Source organism: Solanum tuberosum, unplaced genomic scaffold, assembly GCF_000226075.1.
Source record: "Solanum tuberosum cultivar DM 1-3 516 R44 unplaced genomic scaffold, SolTub_3.0 scf00093, whole genome shotgun sequence".
Lineage (NCBI taxonomy): Eukaryota > Viridiplantae > Streptophyta > Magnoliopsida > Solanales > Solanaceae > Solanum > Solanum tuberosum.
The window spans coordinates 943,316-968,383 of NW_006239018.1; the positions used below are offsets into that span (position 1 = coordinate 943,316).

General features: G+C 36.3%; 4 pseudogenes; 2 read left to right on the forward strand and 2 right to left on the reverse strand.

The window, feature by feature from the left end:
- Positions 1–721, forward strand: part of LOC102605862 (cytochrome P450 89A9-like) — a 1,642-nt pseudogene extending 921 nt beyond the window's left edge.
- A 12,121-nt stretch (positions 722–12,842) lies between these two features.
- LOC102606199 (cytochrome P450 89A2-like) lies at positions 12,843–14,034 on the forward strand (annotated as a pseudogene).
- A 1-nt stretch (position 14,035) lies between these two features.
- On the reverse strand, positions 14,036–14,626 carry LOC102578205 (cytochrome P450 89A2-like; annotated as a pseudogene).
- Positions 14,627–14,834: 208 nt separating this feature from the next.
- LOC102579424 (cytochrome P450 89A2-like) lies at positions 14,835–16,140 on the reverse strand (annotated as a pseudogene).
- Between the last annotated feature and the right edge of the window lie 8,928 nt (positions 16,141–25,068).

Here is a 25,068-nt window from a genome sequence, read left to right on the forward strand (position 1 = left end):
GGAGGAAGTAGAACTAAACGGCTACACCGTTCCAAGGAATGCCACCATCAATTTCATGGTTGCGGACATGGGATTGGCCCAAATGTATGGGAGGATTTGATGGAGTTTAAGCCAGAGAGGTTCTTAGTTGAAGGATCAGATAAGGGAACTGATTTTGATATAACAGGGAGTAGAGAGATCAAGATGATGTCATTCGGTGCAGGGAGGAGAATGTGTCCTGCCTATGCGGTGGCTATGCTTCACTTGGAATACTTTGTGGCTAATTTGGTTTGGCAATTTCAATGGGATTCTGTCGAAGGAGACGATGGTGAACTCTCGGAGAAGGTAGAATTCACCAGTGTGATGAAAAATCCATTACGAGCTCGTATTTTCCCCAGAGTTAACTCTGTTTGAATTTGGTAATTGCTTCATTTTATTTGCCTACTTCTCTGTTGATGGACTTCCTTCCCACTGGAAGTTAAGAGGGAAAATGATGGTTAATGCCTTGTTGCAATATAAGCTTGTTTGAATTGTTGTTACGTATGAAATTTGTATTGTTATTGTTAAATCTATTGATGCAAAGAGTGTTGAGATATGAGCTGATGATGAAGCAAGAAGAGTACAAGTTGAAGCTGTTAGGATTAATAAAGGGCATATTAGTCTTTTCCAAAAGTTAGTTATAAGTAACTCTCTATTAGTAGGTTCTAGAAGTTAGTTACTCAATGTAATAGGAATGAGCTATAAATACTAGTCTTACACTGATGTATTACTTAGTTTTGAACTCAAACAATGAGAGTTTCTCTCCTTCAATGTTAGCTCCTTGTTAATGGAGTTTTTCTGTTAATTCTGCTTGTTTTCACTTACGTTCATGGTATCAGAGCCATCCATAGCAATCTCTGTGGAAGGTGGTTAGTGTTTGGATCAAAGAATTGAGTATTCGATTCACAAATTCATCAGTCTTTCAGTAGAATTACAGATCTAAGCTACCAATTCATCAGTTTTTCAGTAGAATTGCATATCTAAGCTAGGATCTGTTAATCAAATTGTGTTGTTTGTCATTTGCTTCCGCGACTGTTGATTGATTGGAGCTTAAGAGAAATAGGAACGAACAGAGCAGCTGTAGATCTAGATCAAACACTCAACAATGGCCAGAATGAAAGTATATCAACACCACTTCATGTTGCATATTTGTCTGGACAAGGTATTGATTACAATCATCCTCTCTTCCTTAGTCCTGCTGATATTAGTGGAGTTAGAATTATTTCCTTTCAATTGATTGGTGTTGAGAATTATACCCTATGGAATCGTTCCATTGCTCTAGCACTATTAAGAAGGAACAAGGTAGGGCTAATAGATGGATCCTGTATGAAAAAGATGTTTGGTGAAGAATTGTGGGGACAATGGGAAAGGGTTAATGCAATTGTACTTTCGTGGTTGATGAATTCAGTATCAAAAAGTCTGCTTAGTGGTATTACTTTTGCATCTAGTGCTTTTCAAGTTTGGAATGATTTAAAAGAGTGATTTAACATGGTAGATGGATCTAGAACCTACAGTCTACATAAAGACATTGCCTTATTACATCAGGGTACTGATTTTGTTTATGTGTACTACACAAAACTCAAAACACTATGGGATGAGTTTGAAGCTTTAGTTCCTTCTCCATGCTGTAACTGTGACAAGTCTAAAGGATTTGTTGCTTATTTGAATAGGCAGAGATTATATCAATTTTTGATGGGGTTAAATGAGTCTTATCATCAGGCTAGGAGCCAAATATTGATGATGAATCCCTTACCCACTACTAACCATGTATATGCTATGATAGTGGGGGATGAGTGCCAAAAGGCTGTGGTTTCAGTCACTAACAGCATGGGATTAAACTCAGTTGGAAAAGACTCTCTAGCTATGTTTTTTAAAACTGGTACTTCTTTAGGACCAAGTCAAAAATTCAAAAAGAATTCCATTTTGATATGTGACTTCTGTCATTGTAAGGGTCACAACAAAGAATTTTGTTATAAGATTGTGGGATATCCACCAGACTTCAAGTCTAAAAGGAAGGTACAAGGGACTTCCTCAGACTCACACCATCAGCTAGCTCACTTATCATATGGTATGAATACTAATGTTTCTGTTCCAGGAAAGGGAAGGAAATCTGATACTACTCAGGTTACTGATGAAGTGATAGAAAATTCCAAAGGGCCTAGAACAATGAGTCAAGCTGAGATGAAGGTCAAACAGCTTCTTCAGGGCTGCACTTTTACAAAGGAACAATTTGATCATATCCTCACAGGTTTCAAGAGCAAGAATGAATCTATTTCTTCAGACTGTTATCCTGCACATGCTGCTCACACTGCAGGTAAAACTTTCTTTGTTTCTGAAAATAGTAAAGTGTGGATTGTTGATACTGGTGCAACAAACCACATGGTGTCTCAGTTGGATATGTTTATCAAAGGGTTTGTGATCAGGTTAGAGGTTCCTAAGAGTGTGTATTTGCCTAATGGAAACACTACACATGTGACTCATGTTGGTTCGTGTGCTTTATCAGATAGAAGTATCATTTCCAATGTCTTCTATCTACCTGAATTCAAGTATAGCCTGATGTCAGTGAGTAAACTAACAAAGGAACTTGGGTGCTCAGTCATTTTTTTTCCAAATTGTTGTGTTTTCCAGGAACTTTACAGTAGAAAGGTGAAGGAGATTGGTGAAGAAGAAGGATGTCTGTATACTCAAAAACTTTTTGGTGAAAAAGGGGGATGTTTGTACAGTGATAAAAAGGATACTGCACTGTCAGTTGCTCAAATTGCCTCAGAGATGGAGCTGTGGCATCAAAGACTCGGACATGTGTCCTCAGGAGTTCTTGCTAGGATGTTTGATATGAATAATCAAAGTATATGTAGAGTGTCTAAGTGCCTAGTCTGTCTTTACGTTGAACAAACAAGACTTACTTTTCCTTCTAGTAGCATAAAAAGTTCGAACAACTTTGATTTGATTCATGTTAACCTCTGGGGTCCTTATAGCACAACTACTTTTGATGGAAATAAATACTTTCTTACAATAGTTGATGACTTCTCAAGGATGACCTGGATTTTTCTGCTAAAGCATAAATATGATGTGAGCATGGCTATACAACTGTTTCTAAGATTTGTTAAGAATTAGTTTGCTAAAACTATCAAAGTGATAAGGACTGATAATGGTACTGAGTTTGTGAATTATGTGTGTGAGACTATGTTTAAAGAGATGGGAGTTATTCATCAGAGATCATGTCCCTACACTCCTCAGCAGAATGGAGTGGCTGAAACAAAGCACAGACACCTACTTGAGGTTACAAGGGCCTTAAGATTTCAGGCAAAAATTCCCTTACAGTACTGGGGACATTGTGTGCTAGTTGCATATCATATTATTAATAGATTACCTAGCAGTGTGCTTAAATTTCAAACTCCCTATGAGAAGCTATATGGTAGGAAACCAGAATTATCACACTTCAGAACTATTGGTTGCTTATGTTTTGCAAAGGTTCTTCTTGTACATGATAAGCTGATGCCCAGGTCTAAAACTACAGTTCATATGGGATATTTAGAAATACAGAAGGGGTACATTCTATTTGACATTAATACTAGATCATTCTTTGTCAGTAACATTGTCATATTTAGGGAAGATATGTTCCCTTTTTCCCAAACAAATATCACTGATAGCCAACCAGTATTTGTAGACAATTTGCAGGCTTCAGATTTCATTATTCAAGACCCTTCTCATCAGGCTCATGTTACAACTACTTGTACTAAAAGTACAGTTACATCAGCTTCCCCTTGTTCAAAACATGATTTAGAGGTGCCTGATCCCTTGAACACTTCTCAGGCTACTAACATCATTGAGGAAACAGTCCAAGAGGTTCTTGTGCAGGTTGTACCAGCTGATACTAGAAGGTCCTCAAGAACTACACACAAACCTCTATGGATGAAGGATTTTGTCTCTCTCAACATAAATAAGGATGTGAAGTATCCCTTATGCAACTACATGAGCTATAGTCATCTCTCCCCTGCCTATCAATGTTATATAGCAGCTACCTCCTCTCTGAAAGAACCTTGTACCTACTCAGATGCAGTCAAGGATCCTAGATGGGTTGATGCTATGAAAACTGAGATTCAAGCCTTAGAAGACAACAACACTTGGGAGATCATAGATTTACCCCGAGGAAAGAAACATATAGGCTGCAGGTGGATATATAAGATTAAGTACAAATCTACAGGGGAAGTTGAGAGGTTTAAAGCCAGGTTGGTAACTAAGGGGTATAGCCAACAAGAGGGTATTGATTACAAAGAAACATTCTCATTAGTTGTTAAGATGGTGACTGTGAGATCTATTGTTTCTCTTGCATCTTCCAGGCACTGGCACATTCATTAGATGGATGTTTTTTATGCTTTCTTGCAGGGTGATCTAGAGGATGAAATATATATGCAGCTTTCTTAAGGTTTTGTCAGTCAAGAGGAGAAGGTGTGTAGACTAACAAAGTCACTGTATGGGATCAAGCAAGCTCCAAGACAGTCGAATCACAAGCTGACTGAAGCTCTTGTTGCCCTTAAATTCAAACAAAGCCAATATGATTACTCATTGTTCATCAACAAGTCAGAAGCTGGAATTTGTATTGTGCTAGTCTATGTGGATGATATATTAATTACTGGCAGCAGTCTTGAATTAATAGAAGACACTAAACAGGCACTACAAAAGGATTTCAAGATGAAGGACCTAGGTGAACTAAAGTATTTCCTAGGTATTGAGTTTAGTATATCAGCAGATGGTATACTGATGCATCAAATGAAGTATGCTCTGGAGCTTATAACTGAGGTTGGTATGACAGCAGCCAAGCCTGCAGGAACCCCTATTAATGTCAATGTTAAGTTAACATCAAGACAGTATGATGAGCAGGTAAAACTGAGAGATAATTATGAGGATCCATTGGCAGATCAGACAATATACCAGAAACTAATTGAGAAGCTGTTGTATCTTAACATGACAAGGCCATACATATCATTTAGCACACAGACTTTGAGTCAATTTCTACAGCAACCAAAGAAGTCACATATGGATGCTGCATTGAGAGTGGTGAGATACTTAAAAAAGGAACCTGGTCAAGGTCTATTGCTGGCTAGTTCCTCAGATGAACTAGTCATTGCATTTTGTGATGCTGATTAGGCTTCATGTCCACTTACTAGAAGACCAGTTACAGGGTACATGGTTAAGATAAGCAAGTCATTAGTGTCATGGAAAGCAAAGAAGCAGACCACAGTGTCCAAAAGCTTAGCTGAAGCTGAAGCTGAATACAGGAGGCTAACATCTGCAGTTTTAGAGTTAGTGTGGTTACTTGGAATGTTGAAAGAGGTAGGAGCTGATGTTAAGCTACCAGTGCAAGTATATAGTGACAGTAAAGCTGCCATACAAATTGCTGCAAATCCAGTGTATCATGAGAGGACAAAGCACATAGAAATAGACTGCTATTTCATAAGAGAAAGATTACAACAAGGCTTGATCAAAATAGACTATCTACCTACACAAGAGCAACCAACATACATTTTGACAAAAGGATTGTCTAGGATACAACATGAGCATCTAGTATCCAAGCTAGGTGTGTTGAATATATTTTCACCTCCTAGCTTGAAGGGGAGTGTTGAGATATGAGCTGATGATGAAGCAAAAAGAGTACAAGTTGAAGCTGTTAGGATTAATGAAGGGCAGATTAGTCTTTTCCAAAAGTTAGTTATAACTAACTCTCTGTTAGTAGGTTCCAGAAGTTAGTTACTCAATGTAATAGGAATGAGCTATAAATACTAGTCTTACACTGATGTATTACTTAGTCTTTAAACTCAAACAATGAGAGTTTCTCTCCTTCAATGTTAGCTCCTTGTTAATGGAGTTTTTCTTTTAATTCTACTTGTTTTCACTTACGTTCAAAGAGTTGATTAATTTGACGTTGTTGTATATTAGGGAAGACGCTCCTCTCCACTCTCCCGTATAACTAGTATTCGATTCGTCTAATGCTATGCTAATCTAATTACATCTGTTCATTTTCATGTTTAATGGTCAGTAATCATTTAACTGAAATACCCCTCTAAACCACGGTTAAACCCATTAATTATCTATTAAATTGTTTCCTTATTTGTGGTAACCATAGTTTAAGGGATGAGATAGTCCAGTTAAATGATTACTAACGGATCCGATTCCCATCCATTACCCCTTCCCTTCATTTCATCAAGTGCACATCTAGATTAGAGACATGTGTCTTATTTAAAGTTTAAAGGTCAAAATTATATTATATTAACAAATATCATAACCATAGTTAGCTCAACTAATTTTAGAAAACTACTCTCTAAATTTGGTAAGAATTACAATATATCCCATACAAAATTTGATATTTATTAATATCATTAATTTCATCTTATATTTTTATTTTTAAATATTAAATTATATGATATTTAAGGTGAGAATCAAATAAACAATATTTTGTACCAGTAAACTTTGTTCTTGAAATATTATACTATGTTAAGAAACAAAACAAAAGGGTGAAGAAATATCAATGTTAAAAAAAACCATAAAATAAAAGAACACGAAATAAAAATGTGAAATACCAAAAATGAATCCTAGGAGAAAATGTGGCTATTGTGTTAGAAAGGGAAAAATATTTTATTTTTGAAAAAAAATCTTTTATCTTTTTTTTTTTTGTGAAATAAAAGAAAACGTTTTTTAAAATGCAAATGTTTTTGAAGATTATTATTTATTACATTAAATTTTAACATTTCATGTTCTACAATTTTAATAATTTAATAAAAAATATAAGATGAAATTAAAGATATTAATAAATATCAAATTTTGTCTAAAATATATTGTAATTCTAACCAAATTTGGAGAGTAGTTTCTAAAATTAGTTTACTTAACTATGGCTATGATATTTGTTAATATAATATAATCTTGACATTTAAACTTTAAATCAGACACATGTCTCTCATCTAGACATGCACTTGATGAAATGGAGAAAAGAGGTAATGGAAGGGAGCCGGATCCATTACTAACCATTGAAAACAGATAGATGTTACTAAGGTTCGTAGCTTTGTCGGGTTAGCGAGTTACTATAGACGCTTTGTTGAGAGCTTTTCTACTATTGGAGCCCCTTTGACTCGGTTGACTCGCCAGGATGTTCCCTTCGTGTGGTCAGAGGAGTGTGAGATGAGCTTTCGGAAGCTCAAGGAGTTGCTTACTACCACTCATATATTGACTCTCCCAGTTGAGGGCGAGGGCTTCACGGTATATTGTGACGCATCCGATGTTGGTTTGGGTTGTGTATTGATGCAGCGAGGTCGGGTTATAGCTTACGCGTTGAGGCAGCTTAAGCAGCATGAGCGCAACTACCCCACCTATGACTTGGAGTTAGCGACGGTAGTTTTCGCGCTTAAGATTTGGAGGCACTATCTATATGGGTTTCGTTGTGAGATCTACACTGATCACCGGAGTCTCCAGTACCTTATGAGCCAGATGGACCTTAATTCGAGGTAACACCGTTGGATTAAGCTCCTGAAGGACTATGACCTTTCTATTCTCTACCATCCGGGCAAGACGAATGTAGTACCGGACGCCTTGAGCCGGAAGGCGGGGAGTATGGGTAGTCTAGCCTTCCTTTCTGTTTCAGAGCGACCGTTGGCTTTGGACATCCAATGCTTAGCTAATCGGATGATCAGACTTGATATTTCAGATTCCAGACGGGTGTTAGCCTATGTGGGAGTTCAATCATCTTTTCTAGATCGTATCCGTAGTCGTCAGTTCGAGGATGAGTCTTTGGTGGCACTCAGAGATAGGGTGTTGGCAGGTGATGCTAGACAGGCTACCTTAGATTCAGATGGGGTTTTGAGATTCGATGGCCGGTTGTGTGTTCCAAGAGCTGGGGGTTTGATTCAGCTAATCCTGAGCGAGGCCCATGATTCCAGATATTCTATCCATCCGAGCACATCTAAGATGTATTGTAATTTGAGGCAACATTATTGGTGGAGCGGTATGATGTGAGATATTGCCGACTGCGTATCCCGTTGTTTGTGTTGCCAGTAGGTAAATGCCGAACATTTGAGGCCTGGTGACGAGTTCCAGAGATTACCTATTTCGGAGTGGAAGTGGGAGCGTATCACTATAGATTTCATTGTGGGGTTGCCTCGGACTTCTGGAGGTGTTGACAGCATTTGGGTTATCGTGGATCGATTGACCAAGTCAGCACACTTCCTTCCGGTTCATACTACCTTTAGTGCCGAGAGGTTGGCTTGTATCTATATTAGGGAGGTGGTTCGTCTTCATGGCGTGCCTGTTTCTATCATTTCAACCCGGGGTTTACAGTTCACTTTCAGCTTTTGGAGGGATTTCCAGGATGAGTTGGGCACTCGTGTCCACCTTAGCATAACATTTCACCCACCTATGGATGACCAGTCAAAGCATACTATTCAGGTCCTTGAGGATTTGTTGCGGGCCTGTGTGATGGATTTTGGAGGTTAGTGGGACCAGTTCCTGCCTTTGGTGTTGTTTGCGTACAATAACATCTACCACTCTAGTATTCAGATGGCCCCATTCGAGGCCTTATATGGTTGGCGTTGTCGCTCTCCAGTTGGTTGGTTTGAGTCTACAGAGCTAGGCCGCGTGGTACAAATTTGCCTCAGGAGGCCTTGGATCAGGTGAGGGTGATTCAGGATAGGTTCAGGACGGCTCAGAGTAGACATCAGAGTTACGCGGATCATAAGCGTCGGTTGTTGAGGTTTGCAGTTGGTGACCGGGTATTTCTCCAAGTATTGCCCATTAAGGGCGTGATGAGATTTGGGAGGCGGGGAAAGCTTAGCCCCAGGTATATAGGCCCTTTTGAGATTTTGAGAGCAGTTGGCGAGGTTGCCTATAAGTTAGCTTTACCTCCAACACTATCGGTTGTCCACCCAGTGTTCCATGTTTTGATGTTGCACCGGTATGTTCCAGATGAGTCCAATGTGCTCCAGTATGATTCCGTTAAGTTGGATGATCGTTTGACATTTATAGAGGAGCCGGTTGCCATTCTAGCCAGAGATGTCAGACAGTTGCGGTCGAGAGCCATTCATGTTGTTAAGATCCGTTGGAGGCACCGTCCAGTTGAGGAGGCTACCTGGGAGATCGAGCAGGAGATGCGGGAGCAGTTCCCCAGCTTATTTGAGCCCTCAGGTATAACTTTATCCTTACTTTCGCGGACGAAAGTTCTTTTAGTAGTGGATATTGTAATGACCATTCAGGTCATTTCTGTGTACCCGCCTTCTTTCCGTCGTTTAGAGCATTCCTATAGAAACCCCAAGTCATTTATGACTTGTTGTTACTGACTGTTCGGTCGCCTGGTCGTTCGTTTGAATTTTGTGCAGCTTTTTGTGTTTTAGAGACCTTGAAGCTTGAATAGTTGACTTTAGTCAAAATGTCATGTAAACAACCTCAGAATGGAATTCTGACGGTTCCATTAGCTTCGAAATGGCCAAATTAGGCTGGTAGCATGGTTGACACGAGTATCGAGGCCTTCAGTGCGAGTTTGGACCATTAGGCGTTTTAGCCTTTGAAATTTGGCCTAAGGTTGACTTTGGTCAACATTATTGAAAACACGCTTGGATGAAAATTCTGTCAGCGCGGTTAGCCCCGGAATGTCGAGTTTGGTCTAGAACAACCTTTCGTTCGACTCCCAAGGCCTCCGGACTCATTCCGAGCCCCTCGGTGGATTTTGGTTAAAAATGTCCTTTGGAAGTGGGACCCACTTTTATTAGAGATGACCTCTGATGGAAATTCCAATTGCGCCATTGAGTCCAAAATGTCAAATTTAGTAGGGTAGCATATATATTTTATTTTTATCGGGTTCTAAACGAATCCGAGCACCCCGTCGGAGACTTTAAAAAAATTGCAAAAGCAGAAATCTGGTGCAGCCCTTTTAGCGACCAGATTTTGGGCTTTTTAGCGACCAGTTTCGCATTTTAAAATCCCCCATTTCAGCCTCATTTCTCAACTTCAATGCTTCATAACTCTCTCATTTCAAATCCGATTCTAGTGATTCTTGGGGCTATCTTGAGTGGTTTTTCGAGGAGAACCCGTTGGTGTGGTTGTAATTCATATTTGAAGCTTCGTTTGAGGTAAGAATTATTATTTAGCTGCTGCCATAGCTCATTTTCGAGCTCAAGTTTTGGGAAATTTTGGAAGATGATTTCTCGGCCATTTTAGGTCCGAATTTGGTGATTCAGCAGTTGGACCCTCGTTTTTGATAATTTCTTGTAAATAGCTGCTGCCATTGTTATCCTTTTTAGTATAACTTTGAGTTTTTCGTTGCATGTTCGTGTTAGGACTGTTTCGAGCTCCGAATTGTGTTCCAATTTGGAACACAAGTTCGGGGAGGTGTTTAGGACATATTTTTGGGATTAATTTTAGAATTTCCAGCGCGGGTCCCACTTTCTTTATTTTGATCCTGAAATTGGTCTGTCTCCATTTCTTGCAATTTTAGTGTCTAAACGACCATAATAACGTTGTGACTCAATTATTGATAGCGTGGCAGCGTTTTGAGACCGTTCGGAAAGGGAAAGCTCCGAAGAAGTGATTTTGGAGCACACATGATTAGCCTACAGGTAGGCTACGGCCACCCTCTCTTAGATTGAGCTCGAGCATGTGAATGCATGTTGATTAGTTGGGATTTGGATAGGGTAGTTATTGAATCATGCATAGGTGTTTAGAAATCATGTTTTCGGCCTATTTCAGGAATTATCGGGTAACTGTGAGCATGCTATGTGTTATTAATTGACCCTCTTTGCTATGTGGAGTACATGTATGCTTGATTACTATTTATTCAAGCATGTTGGGCTTAGTTTAGGTTTGACTAGGGATTGTCTTATAAATGTGTGATTCAGAACTGATAGGCGTTAGTTTTACCCCGACGTCGCTTGACCGGCTTAGATCCCTGTAGACTGGTGTAGCAGACTTGAGTCTGATAGTTTGGGCCTTAGCTAGGCGATACGCTTTCTCCGACGATAGTTATTTTTATCTCTCTGATGTTACGGCTTCACGAGTTATGTCGACAACACTCGGTTCCGCATCACGATTTGTAGTTGGTTTTCGATTCGGTTCCAAGGACTTACATTGATTGGCTAAGTGTGGACGGCGTTCCACGGGCATTTATGATCATGGATCCATTGGGACTCTTTCAGCAGCTACATTGGCACCTTTGTTGGGCATCCGGATTCGAGCTCCGGCCTCGACCTCATTGATATTTTCGAAAAGCATCTGGTTCAAGGTCCGTCCTCGATCACCCGAATACTTATTTAGATCATTCGGTTAGAGGTCCGGCCTCAATTACTTGATACTTGTGATTGGTTACTTGGGTACTTCTGGTGAGCATCTGGTTCGAGGTCCAGCCTTTGTACTGTTAGCTTCTACTAATTGGTTTTGAGGTTCTGGTTCGATATTCTCCGGTCTTGGTGTTCTATTCTCCTTAGTTATAGTTATTCCGTGTACTCGTCGGGCTTATGGGGGTCTGTTCGGGTTTTTATTTAAACTTGAGCACGAGTGTACCTTGTGGGCTTATGGGGGTCCAGTTAGGTGTAGTTAGCTTATAGATTACTTTAGTTAGTTCTTTCTACACTCGTGTGCATTCCATTATTTACTTGGACTTCCGCTCTTGACCTCTGTTTGTGTTTTTCCTTCTTTTCATATTGCCTTTACTCTTCAAGCTCAGTCGGCCTATGATGCCTACTAGGTACCTATTGTTTTGGTACTCATGCTACGCTATGCATCTGTTTTCGTGATGTAGGTCCGAGCACCAGAAGCCAGCGTTGATCGAGCTTGGAGAAAACTGATCTAGAGACGGGGGTGAGCACACGGCGTTTTGTACTATTTCAGTCTCTATCTGTATATATAGACTTGTCTTTTGCCTTTCAAGACAGTCGAGTCTCTGTAGTCCACTTTTGGGACTTGTACTCGTTTTGTTACTAGCTCTGTACTAGTGACTTCCAGGTTCTGGGAGGAATCTTTATTTGTATATATGTTTTGGTTTGCTTCTGTTTGATTATATTGTTATCTTAAATTTTGTCTACTCTTGTTTAGTTTCTACCCTCAGATCATTACTTGTTATTCCGGGTTACGGGTTGGCTTACCTACTGGTGGGTTATAGTAGGTGTCATCATGACTCGAGAAATCGGGTTGTGACAATATTTTGAAATAATATATAACAACCACCCAAACAAAATTGTTAGTAATTAGTATCCAGTAGACCGATGTCCATATGAACTATTTAATTCGATTTTAGCCATTTTAAATCTTTTTATTCAACCCTTACGGACCTATTAGAGATGTACTCACATTCTTGGATTGGAGGGCCTCCCGTTCAATCTACCTCTTAGTTGTTAAATCTTCCTGGCATTCTTATGGAAGCAGAGTAAGCGTAAAGGATGGGATTAACAGAATCTTCATCGTATATCCTTTCACGTTATTTTTTTCCTTCTGTCGTGGTTCCCCTGACCCTTTTGTCCGATGTATCCGATGGACTACTGATTTTGCTTACATATTTTCACTTAAATGACGGTGCAAATCACAAATAAAAATACATATGATAAACGTAAAATTCAAAGAACTCAAATTAATCATGTGATGAGTTGAATTTACCTTTGATCAAACTCTACTCTACCTATGAATAATTTTGATAATAAATCGTAATAATTCAATTTCGTTGCGTCTTTTCCTTTGTTGCTCTATAAACACACATACATGAACATTGAAAATGGAAAAGGTGAAAAAGCTCATCGCTTCTTGATAGAAATTTCAGCTTGATTGGAATTTGGAAGAAGAAGAAAAAATATATAGTAATGGAAATCTAGTTTATCATCATTGTTACTCTGTGTAGCATTTTCGTGCGGAAATCCATTTTAATATTAGTATCATATCCCCCAATTCCAAGAAGAAACTCCCGTCGGGATCCTACAGTTTTTCGGTGATCGGCAGCTTATTATGGGCGGGAAGGATGTTCAACAACTTGGAAGCCATACTCCGTGACCTCAAGGTTAAGTATAGTTCTCTCATCACCCTCAATATTGGGTCTCATCCCACCATATACGTAGCTAGCCACTCCTTAGCCTACTAAGCTTTAGTCCAACAAGTCTTTGTTTTCTCTGTCCGGCCAAGGGTTGTGCCCACCATTGTTATCCACAATAGTAACCAGCGCAGCATCAGCTCCGCCCCTTACTGCCCTTTATGGTGTCTTCTTCGTTGAAACTTGACTTCAGAAATACTCAATCCTTCTCACGTCAAGTCCTATTCCAGGGCAAGATCGTGGGTACTGGGTATCCTCCTTCAACACCTCCGTCACGCACAAGTCGATTCTGTGAGGTTTATTGATCATTTTTAGTATGCTATGTTCTGTCTTCTTGTATTAATGTGTTTTGGGGATAATCTTGAGGAATCTCAAATCAAACAAATTGAAAATATACAACGCAAGGTTCTCCTGGTTATCGACGATTCTATATACTTAATTTCTTTCCTGGAGTTGGGAAAATCATTTTTCGAAATCACTGGAAGGAAATCATTCAACTACGACAAGTGAATATCTTCATTCCATTGATAAAAGCACGACACATGGACAAAGAACAAAAGACCGAGCACAATGATGAATTTGTGATGGCTTATGTGGATACACTGTTGAAATTGGAGTTGCTAGTGGAAAACAGGAACCTCAATCATGGAGAAATTGTTGCCCTTTTCCATGAATTCTTAAGCGTTGGAACTGATACGACGTCCACTGCCTTACAGTGGATTATGGCCAACTTGGTCAAAAACCCATCCATTCAAGAAAAACTATATCGAGAAATTTCCATAGTAGTTGCAGAAAAACAGAGCAAGTTGACAGATGAAGAAGTGGTGGAGGAGGAAGATTTGCAGAAAATGCCTTACTTGAAAGCAGTGATATTAGAAGGTCTTAGGTGGAACCCACCTGGTCACTTTGTGCTGCCACACACAGTGACGGAGGAAGTTCAACTGAACGACTACGTCATTCTAAAGGATTCTTGTAGTGGATACGAGCTCGTAGTGGATTCTTCATCATAGTGGTGAATTCTTGCTTCTCCGAGAGATCAACATCATCTCCTTCCACATGATTCCATTGAAAATGCCAAATCAAATTAGCGACAAAGTATTCCAATGAAGCATAGCCAATGCAAAGGCAGGACATATTCTCCTCCCTACCCCGAATGACATCATCTTGTTATCTTTACTTCCTGTTATATCGAAATCAACTCCCTTATCTGATTCTTCCACTAAGAACCTCTCTGTCCTAAACTCCATTGGATCCTCCCATACATTTGGGTCTAAACCCATCTCCCCAACCATGAAATTGATGGTGGTATCCTTTAGAATGACGTAGTCGTTCAGTTGAACTTCCTCTGTTGCTGTGTGTGGAAGCACAAAGTGATCGGGTGGGTTACGCCTAAGACCTTCTAATATCATTGCTTTCAAGTATGGTATTTTCTGCAAATCTTCCTCCTTCACCGCCTCTTCATCTGTCAACTTGCTCTGTTTTTCTCCCACTACACTCGCATTTTCTCGGTATAGTTTTTCCTGAAAGGAAGGGTTTTTTACCAAGTTGGCCATAATCCACTGTAAGGCTGATATAATTAAGCTAAGGACAACATTGAAAAGTAATAAAATAGTAATGAAAGAGTGAGAAGCTTAGAAAAGAATGAAAAGAAAGGTAAAGGAAAAGAGTAAGAAACAAGCTATGCTTTATTTAGCTAAACAATTCTCTGCATAAACTTCAACAAAGACAAATACAATACTTAAATCGCCCAAGCATTCCTGCTGGACAGTACAAAACATAAGTCCCCAGCAATTGGACATAAAGTATCCAATCCTCAAACATATCGGGCAATTTTGATAATAATAGAAACAACTTTAAAAAACCTATTGAACTAATCTGAACAATATGAAACTACTCTTCTTAAATAAAACCTAACAAACTTAACGGCTAGGTGCAACCCTTCCAGCGCACAGTACACACTTTGCCTAAGCTTCTGAATCCGTTCTTGCATCAATAGTAGTGGACCCCGTATCAGCTCCAACGCTTAGGAATTCGCTGCAGTGGACTACAATTTCTTCAACATTGAGGTTCCTTTTTTCCTTTGGCAATTCCAAATTCAACAGCGTATCCACATAAGCCACTACTAACTCATCACCGTGCTCGGTCTTTTCTTCTTTGGCTCTGCGTCGAGCTTCAATCAAAGGAATGATGATATTCCTTTGCTCTCGTTGTAGTTCAATGAGTTCCTTCCAGCGATTTCTAAATATTATTTTTCCAACTCTGGGAAAGAATTTTAGTATATGTTTGTATCGTCAGAAACCCAGAACCAAGTTATTTTGCATATTTTCAATTTGCTTGATGTGAAGTTCCTCAAGTTTATCCCCAAAACACATCAACACAAGAAGACAGAACATAGCATATTGAAAATGATCAATTAACTTCATGGAATCGACTTGGGCGTGACGGATCTGTTGAAGGAGAATACACAACACCCACGATCTGGCCTTGGAATAGGACTTGAAGCGAGAATGATGGAGTATTTCTGAAGTCAAGTTTCGATGGAGAAGACGTCATATTGGGCTGTAAGGGGCGGAGCTGATGATGCGCTGGTTACTAGATTCAGTCATTGGCCGATCGGAGAAAATAGAGCATTGCTGGACTAAAGCTTGGTAGGTTAAAGAGTGACTACCTATATATATGGTAGGACGAGACCCAATATTGAGGGTTATCAGAGGACCATACTTAGCCTTGAGTACACGGAGTGTGGGTTCTAATTTGGCGGTGGACCATAATTAGCTTCCGATCACCGGAAAAATGTAGGGTTCCGGTGGGAGTTTCTTCTTAGATTTGGAGTTAGCAGAGATGAAAAATACAAGATTAAAGAGGAATTTGAGTTAGAAAGATATGCAGAGAGTAAGGAGTAGTATGAAAATCCAGTTCTCCATTACTCTATTCCAATTGCACAAAGAGATTGTTTTCATTTTCATGCGAGTGATTTTAGTAACAAAGGAGAATCATCTGTAGAGATTATGTGGCTGAAAAGATAGCCTTAAGTCATACACAGTCCCTTAAAATTATTCGCATATTTCACTTGGACATCTCAACTAAGTCTTGTATCTATTGAACACCTCTAGTACTTTGAATTGATACCTATTTGACATTTTTTGGACAATCAGCCAAAAATATTAAGTGTGTGAGATACATTCGCTATGACATGACACTATGACGAATTAAATTATGACATGTGTTAGTTGGATAAAAAAAAATAGTTAAAAATATAATTTAATATGAGTGAAGAAAAATATTTTAAATAATAAAAAATAAAATAAAATTTTGTAATCCCTGCACAATTCCCCCCACCCACCAGACCTTTCCCCTGCTACCCATGACCATCCCCCCACCGTCTCTTTCTCTTTTTTGTTTTCTGTTCTTCTTTACCATAGATTAACAATGGCAAATCGTTTAGATTCAAAAAAAAAAAAAAAAAAACTTTAATAGTTACCATTGTTACCAACCACCCAAGTTCTTCCCTGCTACCTATCAGAACACTACTCTCCTTTTTTTTTCTAATTTTCTAAATCAACAATGACAAATATAGATTCAATGGTGATAGAGGAAGTGAAGTGACTGTAGAAATAATAATAAGAAGAAAAGGAACACATCATTGAAGAAAAAAAAACACAATCAAGTGTCGATGTTAATGTTAGAGGTGATGGTAGTTGTTGCTTAAAAGAAGAGGAAGAAATGGATGTATTGGCTGCGATAATAATAAATCTGAAAAAATAAACTGATAATGTTGGTAAAGGAAGAGAAAAAAATGAGGAAGAAGAAGAAGGGTGTTTATGGCAACAATGGCGGATGTGAGTGGTAAAGTGGAGAAGTGATGGCAACAAGTCCACTGAAGAAGAAAGAGATTTTTAAGTTTTAAGAAAGTCTAATTTAATTTTTTCACGCGTTTATTATTCGTGAATCACACCCAAAATGTCACCTAAGTAATAAATGCTCAATTGGTATCAATTCGAAGTACTAGAAGTATTCAATAGGTATAAGGCTTAGTTGAGGTGTTCAAGTAAAATATGCGAACAACTTTAAGGGATTGTGTATGATTTAAGCCGAAAAGATACAACGGAAATCACATGTGAAAATCAATATCATTAACACTTTGTTCGAACTTGATACGTATTGTTTCATAATGTATCACATTGTACTATATTAGTTTAATGAATATAATGTTTGAATAGATTATATTATTCTTCATTGTTACGTAATGTCATATTTCTACAATTTAAACAATAAATCTACAAGAATAGAGCTTAGTTAGGAAAAAGTAAGATAAAGAATAAAATAAGATCGTTAGTAAATAATAAGTAATCAAAGACAAACCGAGAAAAATATATTGAAATAATGATCAGATCACACCAATCAATCGATATACAAAATGAAATTTTTTATTACTATTTAACGATAGATTTAAACGACACAATGTAATAAAATTAAGTAAGAATCACAACAGATATAATATTTTACTACTATATATAAGTGGCTAGAAGCACACGGTTATTTGGACGACATGTGCGCTTCTAGCTATTAACATTTCTTTCGAGACTATTTGGTTATTTACTATATAATTTTACTACTTTTTATTATGCTTCTATTGTTTATACAATTTGCTTAGAAAATGTGTAGTTCAAGAATTTTTTTCTCTAATTTCTATTAGGTGAAATAGTTTCGTGGGTTCTTATACTTGACTCGAATTGTAAATCGGTCCCTTCTACTTCACAAAGTTTCAATTACACACTAAAATTCAAACAAAATAAAAATTTTAAACCCTTCTGTCAGCATGTGTTCCTCACTCAATCTGATATGAATGACACATCATATGCACGTAAATAAAAAAGCACGTCACATTCATCTCATTAGTTTAATGGACACATGATATTTTTTATATATTTATTTTATTTAACAAATAAGTACTTTAAAAAAAATGATTGTCACCTTTGTTCGCAAGAACTCTAACCCCAACAAGTCCATTAATAGCTCCATTTGAGCTTACAATTTCATCAAAAATAATACTTTCTCCGTTGAAAAAAGAATGACCTAGTTTGATTTGGAATGGAGTTTAAGAAAAGAAAGAAGACTTTTTAATCTTGTGATTCTAAATTAAAGTTATGTCAAATGTACCAAAATATCTTTTAATTTTGTAGACTTAAACATGCCACGTGGAAAGTTGAAACTAAAGTGTTGCTAAAAAGGGAAAGGGGTCATACTTTTTGAACATACTAAAAAAAAACTAAATCATTCTTTTTTAAACGAAGGGTGTACTAATATGGGAAAATTGTACATAATGGCAAACTATTAATTCAAATTAAATGGTATAATCACACTTTGATTTAATTGTGTCCTGTAGCAAACTGTTTGCCAGCGCCTCTCTCTCTCAAACTCTCGCTCGCCACTCTCCTCTCTCGCTCACTCTCTCTGTGCTCGCCTCTCTCGCTTTATACACATAAGTGTATAAATTGCGTTTCTGTTTGTATAAAGCGAGAGAAAATTGTATATACACATGCAAATACATATATATTCGTCCTATACACTTATAATTATACAATAAAAATATTCCCCTGCCCAGTTTTATTGCTTGTATAATGTATAATTTATGTTTGTTCAACGATTTTATACAAACGAGAGACTAACAACAATTTATACAAATGAGAGACTAACAACAATTTATACAAATGGCCTGCCAGCGAAATTATACAATTCTGAAGAGGAGCCAACGAATTATACAATTGCTTCTTTTTGTATATATGTATAGCGAATTATACATATATATGTTTGCTATGGAGCGCAATTATGCAAACTTTGCTATAGCATACAAATATGATTTTTTTGTTTGCTATATGTGAAAGTTTCTCTACTAATATCTATAGAAGAAAGCACTCAAACAATGCTACTCCTAACATTAAACTTGACACCAAAAGGCTTAAAATTGAAAGAAAAGTCCGAACTTGAAAGAAGGAAAGATAAAAAAAATAGTAAAAAATTCAAAATTGTATTTACAATTTAAAAAGAGAGATGAAAAATTGTTTTTTTTTTCTTTAAAAAAAAAATGCTTATGAAAAGAAAAAAGAAAGAATTAGTAGCAAGGAAATAGGCTAGCAGACTTTTTAGCAAAGGAAGGAAGCTTATTAGAATTAAATAATGATGCTCATATCCTATATCCTGGTAGGTGCCAGACCTATTTTGCAAGCCGATAAGGATGGAGAAGCAACTACTAAAATAATTTCACTATCTACTTGTACCAAGCTAGCAATGCTTGGAAATCTGAATATTATCTCTAATGATGTAATTAATAGTGATGCTAATACTACAACTACTTGAGAAGCTAACTCTATGGCTACTAATACTACTGTAATGTTTTGATTATATATAAGGTACACTTTTCCACCAAAAAAAAAAACAATAATCCTTCTTCAATAAGCATACTCGTTTCGATCTAACTTTTAATTTGGAGTTCTTTTTCTTCGTTTTTAATTATTTTTGTTGTTGGGTTTTTGATAAATACATAGTATTCATTTGAAAATGAGGGAAATTATTCATTTTCTTCGTTTTTAATTATTTTTGTTGTTGGGTTTTTGATAAATACATAGTATTCATTTGAAAATGAGGGAAAGTGAAACAATTTAAGTTTGATTGAGAATTTACACATGAAATCTTCAAATTTTTGAAATGTAATTTATGTAAGTATTATAAGTCAGAATAATTGACAATTAAAAATATTTAAAAGATATATGTAAAAAATTTACGATCAAAGATGAATATGTTTGAATCTCAAAATTTAAAAAAAATGTCACGTAAATTAATAATGACAAGGATAAGTGATATAGCATGTGGGAGACCTGCTAGTTTCAAAAAGGGTGGGTGGATTCAAGAAGAAAGGGATTTACCTTTTCTTTTTTGGCTTTTGTCTTCTATGTAGGTAATTTTCTTACTTTTTATTTAATTTTTTGTAACTTTTTTAATTAATTCACTCTTATTTTGTGTGTGTAATACATATTTTTTCAACTCAGTTAAATTAATGTCACATAAATCCGATCAATGATCAAAAGAGGCTAAAGTTTCTATTTTGTTCTAGTTTAAATGTGTAGTTAAAATTTATGGAGCAAAAGGGTTCAGTATAAAATTCTAATCAAATATAGGTACTACTAGATAATTTCGCCTTCCTATTATGTCTCTGTGTTAATAATGTATTTCTTTTCTTATTACATGTATCTATAAGTCTATCTTCTAATGTATATGATAATTTATATAATTATTTATCTGAGATGCGTCTTACATACAATAATAGTGATGCATGTATCAGAGGATTTTTTTTAGAATGATTTCTTTAAGTACATTTATATCTATTATACATGATATATATATACTGCACGTGCGTTGCATGTGTAGGTTAAGTCTTGAAATTCCTATACACGAGATATTTTATCTTTTATGTATATTTTAGGCTTTCAACATATCTATATGTATTTAATATTGCACTACATCATACTAAGTGAATGGCCAATCTATTTGCCTTCTTTCTTGTTGGGCATGTAGCGACGAACGTCGTATTATTAAATTGTTATTAGGCAATTTGTTAGTAAGTAATTGTGCATGAATTAACAGTTTGTCCTCTTAGTTATGGCGTGTCATGAACTGTATGTTCCCTTTTAATAATTGAAATAATTCAGTGTACCCTGTATTTGAATAACTTTATATACACAAAAGTAATGTCTTATGTGGTAGCTGTCTGGTGTTTTTCATATCGTCTCCTCTTTCACCAAACCTAAGAATTTGTCCAATATAATTTTCATTAGCTACATGTGTGGTGTATGTTTTTTCCTGTTTGATTTCTTACAATTTTGGTATTAATCAAATCTCACCTAATACTTTCTTGTAGACAATATTTCTTTTGTATGTCCCGATACATCAATCTGGTTGTTCTGTCATGACGTGTACTTTTGTTGTTGGCATAGATATTTCTCTAGATAGTGCAACGTATAGTTTGTCATGTGAGAAAGTATGTTGTGGTAGGTATACTCCTACATTTGATACCATTTGACCTTTAGCTTTATTTATCATCATTGCAAAAACATAGACGTATTGGAAATTATTTCCGAATAAATTTGAAAGGGTATCCTTCATTTTCGCGGGGGGAAGGGGGGTATACCTGGTTTGTGGCATATTGACCTGTTGTTTTTTCTACGTGTATGGCATTCTCGTCAAAGCCTCTACAAATCAACCATGTCTCATTGCATAAGTCATTTGAGGGTCCAATTTTCTCAGCAGCATGATGGGCACATTTTCTTTCAAAACAAACCTAATATATAAGACTAAAAGAATCTTCAATTATTATGTATATGTAATCGTGTAATTCGTTTCTTCTCTTTTGTGCTATGAAGTATCACAATAAGATAACTGTAAAAGTTAGGATGGATTAGAAGACATACCTATGCGGCGGAGTTCATTGGGCGTTAAGATGTTTACGTATAAATACATATCATATCTTTACTGAGGTCGATTCTATGTAGTCTTGCACGCTGCAGCCTAGTAAATATTTAGCCTCTTCAAATAGTATAACTCGAGCACGTTGTTCTCCACCACACACTTCAAGTCGTAAGCAGTATCTGTTTAAAAAGGGGAAGGGGGTGGTTGTAGTTTTATTGTTGGAGTAAACATTTGGTTCGTAGCATATTGACCTGTTGTTTTTTCTGCATGTATGACATTCTCGTCAAAGCCTGTACAAATCAACTATGTCCCATTGCATAAGCCATTTGAGGGGTCCAGTTTTCTCAGAGCATAATGGGCACATTTTCTTTCAAAACTAACCTAATGTGTAGATTTGAAAGAATCATCAAATTTTATGTATATGTAATTGTGTAATTCTTTTCTTCTCTTTTGTGCTATGAAGTATCACAATAAGATAATTGTAAAAGTTAGGATGGATTAGACAACGTACTTATGTGGCGGAGTCCATTGTGCGTTAAGGTGTTTAGGTATAAATACAGTTCATATCTTTATTGAGGTTGATTCTATGTAGTCTTGCACGCTGCAGCCTAGTAAATATTTAGCCAGTTCAAATAGTATAACTCGGACACGTTGTTCCACCACACACTTCAAGTCGTTAGTAGTATCTGTTTAATAAGGGTAGTCATTTAAAGGTTAAAGCTAATTTATTTTCTAATTAGTAAATGTAGAATCAAGTTCTTATTGAGTCTGACCTTATTTCATATTCTACATTCTCAATGTTTCAATTGTTACACGATAAAGTATGTTCTATAACTTTCACTTTTTTGCTGCACTTTTTGCAAGACGAATATCATGGCTCATCTTTAATCAGTATGTCTACAATTGTTGCTTTGAACTTGTACAAACAATCCTACACATCTCCAATATACCATATTTGTGATTATATTTTGGATATTAAAATGGTTATTATTTTTAGAGAGTACAAGTGTAGGATAGTATGATAGTATGTACTTGTGAATCAGCTAGCAATCCATCCATATTATATACCAATAAAACTTCTATGGCTATTCTCATTTCCTTACTTGGTGTTATCATAAAATCTTTATTTTCGGCCTTTACCATTTCACGCCTGTATTTTTATGAGATTAGTTAACTGTATCACCCATTTTGAGTGAGATGTGCTCGGTGCAAAGGTTTTGGGAACTTAGGAATTTTAGTATGTAATTACCCAACAATGATAATATAATAATTGTATCATGTTATAGAAATTTTAAAAGTAACATGCCTACAATGCTAAAGTATAGTATGTACATTAGTCATAACAATCAGGTTTAAATAACATTGCAGAACATATGTGTGATTAATGTAATGTACCAGGTCCGTGGATTTCTGAAACTGTGGATTGATCAAGACGCTACTCATGGAAATAGTAGATATTTCAAAAGTGCCTAGTGTTACAAGAGCATCTTTCATCTTTTCTAGAAAAGCACCGTCATTTTCTACAAAATCTTATCATAGAGTAACAGTTGTATGTTCCATGATGGGTTATCAGTTAGAACCGAAATGTCAATACTTCACCATATATGTATATTGATGGTAGTTTAGGCATCTTCAAAACATACTGCTCATTTGTAACAACTATCTCACGTCTCTTGCTATATTCTTTTTTCAATGAGGGGATTCATTGAAACTAAAATGCAAATCAAATCTTAGAATAGGTAATGTAAATTAGTGATAGCGATTACGTAATAGAGCATGAAATTAAACACAAATTATTTGGGTGGACAGTTACCTAGAATAGCACCATTAGGTAATTTATCGACATGATCCAATGATACAAAGCCAAGAAAGAATCTATAGTGTTGAAACCTCAATGTCAGTCGCCTTTATGATTGTGTTATTTGTAAATGCCAATTCAACTTCTTTATGTACGGAATAGTAGTTGGGGTTGACGCGATCTAAGCGTCCTTTAGCAATGTAGTAACTCTTATTTGATTTCAAGGAGTCCTTCCATGTTTCGATATGTTTATTAAATAGTGTTGCTTGAATTTTTTGTACCTAGTATTTGTGAACAGGGGTGGGGGTATAAGTACAATAAACATGAACGATAAAATAATAAGGTAAGTAAAAGTGTCAATGTTATTACCTCTTAGTTAGCTAATATTATTGTTCTGAAAGTCCCTTCATGCCTTGAATTCTTGTAAGGCATTATTGAACCCTTTCAAATCACTAAGACTCTCATCACCGAGTTAACAGACTATTTTTGTAGCTTGTTTATCGGTACATTCCATTTTGCTAGTTCAATTTCAGTCGTCATGTGGGCTGGAGCTTGATGACTACCATTGGGAAATGAGAGTGACAATGTTAATTCTAAGAGTTATTATGTATTAGTACCATTGATGAGGGCGGTAAATGGTCGAAATCTGCATGATTAGAATTGGATATGATGCATAAAAGAGGGTATCATTAAGATGTAAAGTGCGGTAAAAATAAGGTTACGAGTAACATATATATGTAAAGTATGTGTTTAAAATTGCCAGGGGACTGTATGTGAGCAGGTGAACCAACAATAGGTTGTATAAGTAATGTTTCACGGGGAAGAAACAATGTTGATTAGTGGTGTAAAGTATGTGTTTACCATTGCCAGAGGACTGTATGAAAGCAGGTGAACTAATTAATATATATTTGCATTAATAAACATATTTATCTCATAAAATTAGCTATTAAATAAATAAAAAAATTAAACTAATACAAACTTCAACTGGCGTTATTACAAGTCATATGAACTTTTCTTCATCTAAAATACTGAAATATTAAGAATATTAATAAGTAAAACAAAAGGGCAATGCTTATATAGTAATAATTATTTTGAAGCAAACTTCCTGAGAGTCCAAATCACATAAGTAGCATTGATAAATAAAGTCATTCTTTTGTCTTGAGCATAAAAAAACAAATCGTCACAATTTCTAAATTTTGAAAAAAGATATTCAAAAGCATAAATCTACATCACAAGAGAAATTGTTAACAAAATCAAATGAATTTAGACTACATCATGTTAACTTCATATATTGGAACATTACATACTAATGTAAATATTAAGCAAAAAAATAATTATTATATCATAAAAATTATATTATTTTCCTCAAGTACTCGAGGTTATGGAATAAACTCTCTTAGGATAGAACGACTTATTTCATCAGAATAGTGGTACCTTATATTCTGCTAAACTTTGAGCTCGCTCAACGACAATAAATCACACAAAAAAAAATTAAAATGCAAGAAGAAGAAGAAGAGAATATTAGAAAAAAATGTGGTTGAAAAATGAGAATAAGACCCTCTATTTATAGTCAAAAAAGGGTAGTATGAACAATTTTTTTTGTGTCTTATCTAAAAAATCATGACCTTTCCGAGAAGTCACAACATTTTGGAAAAGTCACAATTTTTAAAAAAATTCACAACTTATTGAAAAAGTCACAAGTTATCAAAAAAGTCACAACTCATCGAAAAAGTCACAACCT